General features: G+C 51.7%; 1 pseudogene; it reads left to right on the top strand.

The window, feature by feature from the left end:
• The first annotated feature begins 4,541 nt into the window (after positions 1 to 4,541).
• Positions 4,542 to 5,495, top strand: LOC125341497 (annotated as a pseudogene).
• The last annotated feature ends 249 nt before the right edge of the window (positions 5,496 to 5,744 follow it).

The raw sequence follows: 5,744 nt of genomic DNA, 5'->3' as shown, positions 1-5,744 counted from the left end.
ATTTTCATATTCCCCTGCATTCCCCTGTTCCTGAGAGTACTCAGAAGAGAGGGCTGCAACAGGGCCATTCTTCCCGAAGGACACCTGGCTTACTTCCCCAGAAGGCAATGGGGCAGAGGAGGGGAGGCTACCTGGAGACACTTTATGCTCATACTTGTCTAGGCCTGCTCACTGAGCCCAGTGACTTCTGCGTGCCCCAAAAGTTCCTACCTCAGACACATGACAAACTCCCACCGGTCACAGAGCTCCCCTTGTAGGTAGGGGTGTCACTGTGTTGCCTGGACTGGCCCCAGACTCCGAGGGTTGGTTGTTTTTGTCAGTCCTGAGGCTTGACCTCCCAGCCTGGGCACTGCCCCTGAGTTCTTTCGCTCAAGGCTAGCACTCGGCCATTTTGGGCCACGTGCCACTTCTGGTTTTCTGGTGGTTAACTGGAGAGAAGAGTCTCCTGGATTTTCTTGCACTGGCTGGCTTCGAAGCATGATTGTCGGATCTCAGCTTTCTGAGTAGCTCGATGACAACCGTGAGCCACCGGTGCCTGGCTCCAAACTCCTAATTTTGAGTGATCTTCCTCTCGGCAGGATCATCCAAGTAGTTAGGAGTTTAGGTGCACACCCATGTACCTGACTACTTATTTATGTATTATTTCATTTAGGTGCTGAGGATGGAATCCAGAGCGCCTCACAAATGGTTGGCAAGTGCTTTGTCACTGAGTTCCATCCTCTACCCTAGGTTTTTTTTGCCATTTTAGCCACATGACTCGTGGTTCTTCATTGTGCAGTACTAGGAACATCTCAGAGCCTTGGAAACGCGTGAGGTGATCCCTGAGGTCGCTCCTGGGAGCCTTTTCCCCATTGGGCACCAGCAGGTGTCGAATGTATAGGAATGTACCAGGCCAACGCTGTCCTTGGCGTGTCAGACCTGCCTGTTAGAAAGGGAAGATGCCGTTTCAAAGCCACGCGTGGGCTGGGGGGTGTAGCTCAGTGGTAGAGTGCTTATAGCACGTGGGTGAAGTCCTCCATTCCCAGCACCCTTGCTCCCCTAAAAAGTACATCACAGCCTGAGTGAGATGTATGTGATCGGTCCCAGCAGCCAAATCACTTAACTGCTCTGTGCCTCAGTTTCCACATCTGCACAGGCAGAGAAACGAGCAAATCGCCCCTACAGAGCCTGGCCCCGGGGCCTGCCTGTTGCGGCCACCTGTGTTGGTGCTTCGGAAACGGCACCAGTAGGGGGCGGGAGGTGTTGGGGGTCTCCCCTCACTTCTAATGTGGACCCCAGGACACAGCAGAAGGCACAGGGTGGGGGATGTGGGTAGAGGGAATCCAGCTGGCCTTGCCTATCCGGTCTGAATCCAGCCGCAGCAGTGTGAGCCAGGCCCCTTTCTCTTGGAGGCCTGGGACAAGAGCTCCCTCATAGTGGGTCCCACAGTCCTGAGCCCGTGGGGCAGGCCCTGCCCGTCCCCGAGTGCGCTCCCACTTGGGGCTCTCAGGGATTACACTGTCCGTGCTTTCCAGGTGGAAGCCTCCACCCGCGAGACCGCACGGAAAGTGCCAGGCAGTCAGCTGGGAAAATGGTAGCTGGGAGCTGAAAATAAACGCCACCGGGTAGGGCGCGCCCTTCCTGATTCCCACCTGCGGATGACAGGGGGGAGGACACGGGGGTCAGGGGGGAAGGACACCGATTGTCCTGGTGCACAGTCCCCTCCTCCAAAAGCACCGGGCTGCCCGCTTCCGGTCTGGGCTTCACAGGACTGCAGTGACCCACACCAGGGGGGAGCCCCCCCAGTGAGCGCTCAGGTGACCCCCTCCTCCGCACCCCTCGATCTTTGGAAGTTCCCTGGCAGCACAGGAAGCAGCAGCCGCTCTGGCAGGCACGAGTGAGGAGCCAGAGGCAGGGGAGGAGGCCCTACTGCCCAGGGAGGGTTTCCCCATCTTTTGTTGAGGGCGATGGGAAAAGGAGGGGTCTCCACCAGTGGGTTACCTATCAGAGCAGAGATTCCAATGATGAGAGAGCTGGGACTGGACATGGGGTCGAGGGTCCTCACTGGGAAATGGGGAGATGGCACAGTGGTCACTTTGAAGCTCAAGAGCGTGGAAGGCCATCTCTGCTGCTCGTTGTACTGCTAGGATGTGAGCAATGGAGCCCCGCAGACCGGGCAGCCTGAGGCCTGTGACTGAAAGGTTCTCAGGTAAGGGGCGTGTGAGCCAGCTCCTGCCTGCTTCTCACAGAGCCAAGTCGCAGTGGTTATCAAACCACCATGGAGAAGGTTTGCCTGATTTTGTACAGAGCTTCACATTCGCTGATGTGGTTTGCTGTGGTGCTCTTGCAGGGGGCGGGGAGGGAACTCTTGGCGTGGGGCCTAGCGGAAGGAAGTTAGGTCTTTGGGGAGTATACTCTCTGAGGGGAAATTGGGACACCAGCCTCTTCCTTTCTCTGCTTCTCTTTGTTCCCAACTGTCATGAGGTACACAGCTTCGTCCACCACTTGCTCCCACAATAATATGCTACTCACCCGAGGCCCACAAGTGGCAGGCCAATCAACCATGGATTGAAACCTTCCCAACTGTGAGCCAAAATAACCCTTTTGTCTTTCTAGATTGAGTAGCTCAAGTGTTTTGTTATAGCACTGGTAGGAAAAAAACAAAAACCAGACACATAGACTCACCCTAACATACCTACTTCCAGGTAGGATTTCATTTTCCTAGGGAAAAAGGGAAGCAAATTGGATGGTTAACCATAATTGTCAACTTGATTGGATTGCAAAACACATAGTTTAATAATGCATGCTTCTGGGTGTGTCTGTGCGTGGTGTTCAAGAGTGATTAGATCATGAGAACTCTGACCTAATCAATGGTTTAATCCATCCATGGGTTCAAAATGTGAATAGACTATTGGGGTGGCAGTAGAAACCGTGGGAAGAGGGGCCTGGTAGGGAGAAATAGTCACGGGAGGGGGGGTGCGGGTCTTTGAAGAGCACATCTTGCTCTGGCTCCATTTGTCACAACCTCTCTCAACATATGCCTGCCACCAGGACATTCAGCCAAAGGTCCCAAAGAAAAGAAGCTGACAGGCCCTGGACTGACCCGTCTGAAACTCAGAGCCGGAATTAACTCTTTCCTCCTTTATATTGGTTTTGTCCGGCATTTTCTCACAAAGGCAGAAAAGTCACAAAGTGTTTATGTCCTCAAAAGACTTACCGGGAGATATTTATAGTAGTAGTTCTACCTATAAGAACCCCAAACTGGACACAACTCAGAATCTCCATTAGCAGGAAAATGGAGAAACAAACTGGGGGCAGGGGTTTGCACTCAACTGAATAATGCTACTTAGTAATAAAAGGGACCCAGCTACTCATCTGTACAACATGGATGAATGTCCCCGGCCTGTGAACAAAGGTGTACATACGTGCGTACTTACTCTAAGATCTTGTTTTTGTGAAGTTCAAGAACAGGCGAGGGGCTGGGGATATGGCCTAGTGGCAAGAGTGCTTGCCTCGTATACATGAGGCCCTGGGTTCAATTCTCCAGCACCACATATACAGAAAACGGCCAGAAGGGGCGCTGTGGCTCAAGTGGTAGAGTGCTAGCCTTGAGCAAGAAGAAGCCAGGGACAGTGCTCAGGCCGAGTCAAAGAACAGGCGAAACCATTCAGCAGGATAGAAATCAGGGTGGTGACTCCCTCTGTGGGTGGGACTTGATTGTCAGTGGCCAGAAGCCACCTCGCTGGGACACTGGATTCCTCCATATTTTATTTGGGCAAATATTGTAACCCACAACTTCCCCCCACTAATACGGCATCAGTTAAGAATGGTATGTTTTGAGACTTATGTGTTGGGAAGCAGTGCAGATTCTTAAAGGGTCTGGTCTAGGTTCACCAAACTTACTCACCAGAGAAGAGGATGCTGAGCCTTGTGTCATGGATGTTGGCACTTCTCTCTACCTCAGTTTCCATATCTGTTCGGCCCATCCACTCAGCAGGATGCATTATGAAATTTTTCCTTGGTAAGGAAAAGATGGTCGAAAAGTCGGCAAGGTTCGCTGTGGTTCCTTGTGTGCATTGATTGCAGCCTTACCTCAGCTCCCAGAGGACCTTGATCAGAGCCACTGCTGGCATTTTTTGGAGAGGAGGAGATGGCCCCACCCTTCTCTTTCTTCTCTTCCAGGAAAGGTCCCAGCTTTCTCTCACTTGCTGCAAAAGAGTCCGATGAGTCACGGAGGGCTCGGGTGTGTAGTTCAGTGGACAGAGGCTTACCTCCAGGTGAGGCTCTGTCAAAACAAACAAAAAAGGCAGACTGCCAGAGATGAGACACAGGCGGTAATGGCGGGAGCAGTTGCCTGCTCTGGAGTGTTCCGTTCTCAGAAGGACCCGTGGGGCTGCAGCGTGCATTTTCGCCCTAATCGCAGATGAGTGCATTACCCATCCCGTGTCAGAAGTTGGGTTGGAACCCAGGTCCTCTGGCTCTTCAGCATCCCTACCTCCCCAGGAGGGCAATAACAGCTTTGGGAGTGGTTCATAAAAAGGGGCTCATAGGCACACCAAAAAATGGTCATTGAGTCCCTGCTCCACTCTGCTAGGTTCTACCAGGTGACCTTCGCTGGGCAGGCTTGCCTTGAAGCAGAAGCTGCCAGCCTATCCCATCCCACTGGGCCTAGTGTGCTGATCCAGGTTCTCACTGGGGGTGTGCTCGGCAGTCAGCAGAACAGATGTGTTCCACAACGGATCCTTCTGGTGACAGCCAGCATGTTCTAGAAGGTGCGTTATTTCCCATGGAGAAAGGAACTGAGAGGGTAGTAGAAGAAGGTTGCTCTATGTCAGCCCTATGGCCAACCAGGTTAGAGGGCTCTTTTCCCCTTGTTGCTAGCACAGAATCCAAGGGGTCTTGCTGGGAGCGTGGCTTAGCAGTAGAGCACTTACTAGTAAGCACCAGACCCTGAAAAAGGAAAAAGAGAACAATCTACCAGGCCAGTAGCTCATAGATAATTTATACTCCTCCATTCCTTCCCATTGTTACCGGATATTTAGGCCTTGGGTTAAACAGGGAGAAGGACAAGGTTGTAAAAAGAGAGATCCACTTTTTTTTTTTTTGGCGCTGCTGCGGGCTACCTGTCATCATAGTTAACGTTCCTAAAACCCGCCGTACTTTCTGTAAGAAGTGTGGCAAGCACCAACCTCACAAAGTAACAGTGCAAAAAGGGCAAGGATTCTCTGTATGCCCAAGGAAAGCGTCCTTATGACCGGAAGCAGCATGGCTATGGAGGTCAGACTAAGCCAATTTTCCGGAAAAAAGCTAAGACTACAAAGAAGATTGTGCTGAGGCTTGAATGTGTTGAGCCCAACTGCAGACCTAAGAGAATGCTAGCTATTAAGAGACGCAAACATTTTGAACTAGGCGGAGATAAAAAGAGAAAGGGGCGAGTCATCCAGTTCTAAGCTCCAACTTTTTGTTATGAAGATAGTATAATGAGGCCATTCCAACCTTTGTTATGAAGACAAGAAAACCATGAGGTCAAATAAAAAAAGAGAGAGAGAGATCCATAATTAAAATAGAGGAGGGTCCTAAACTGGTTCAGCGGTGGTGGCTGGGAATCTGGTAGTCCGTTGTCTAAGGCTTGGTCAGATGGACCCTTGTTACAAGAAGTAACACCTGGCAGGTGCTTAGTGGTCTTTCTGGGTTCCAAGATGGCTACCATGGAGCACGAGTCCCTTCCCAGAACAGCCAATGGGAGCACAAGTCCCTTCCCAGAC

Source organism: Perognathus longimembris, chromosome 24, assembly GCF_023159225.1.
Source record: "Perognathus longimembris pacificus isolate PPM17 chromosome 24, ASM2315922v1, whole genome shotgun sequence".
Lineage (NCBI taxonomy): Eukaryota > Metazoa > Chordata > Mammalia > Rodentia > Heteromyidae > Perognathus > Perognathus longimembris.
The sequence above is the reverse complement of the archived record's forward strand: the minus strand, read 5'-3'. Positions and strand labels throughout refer to the sequence as shown.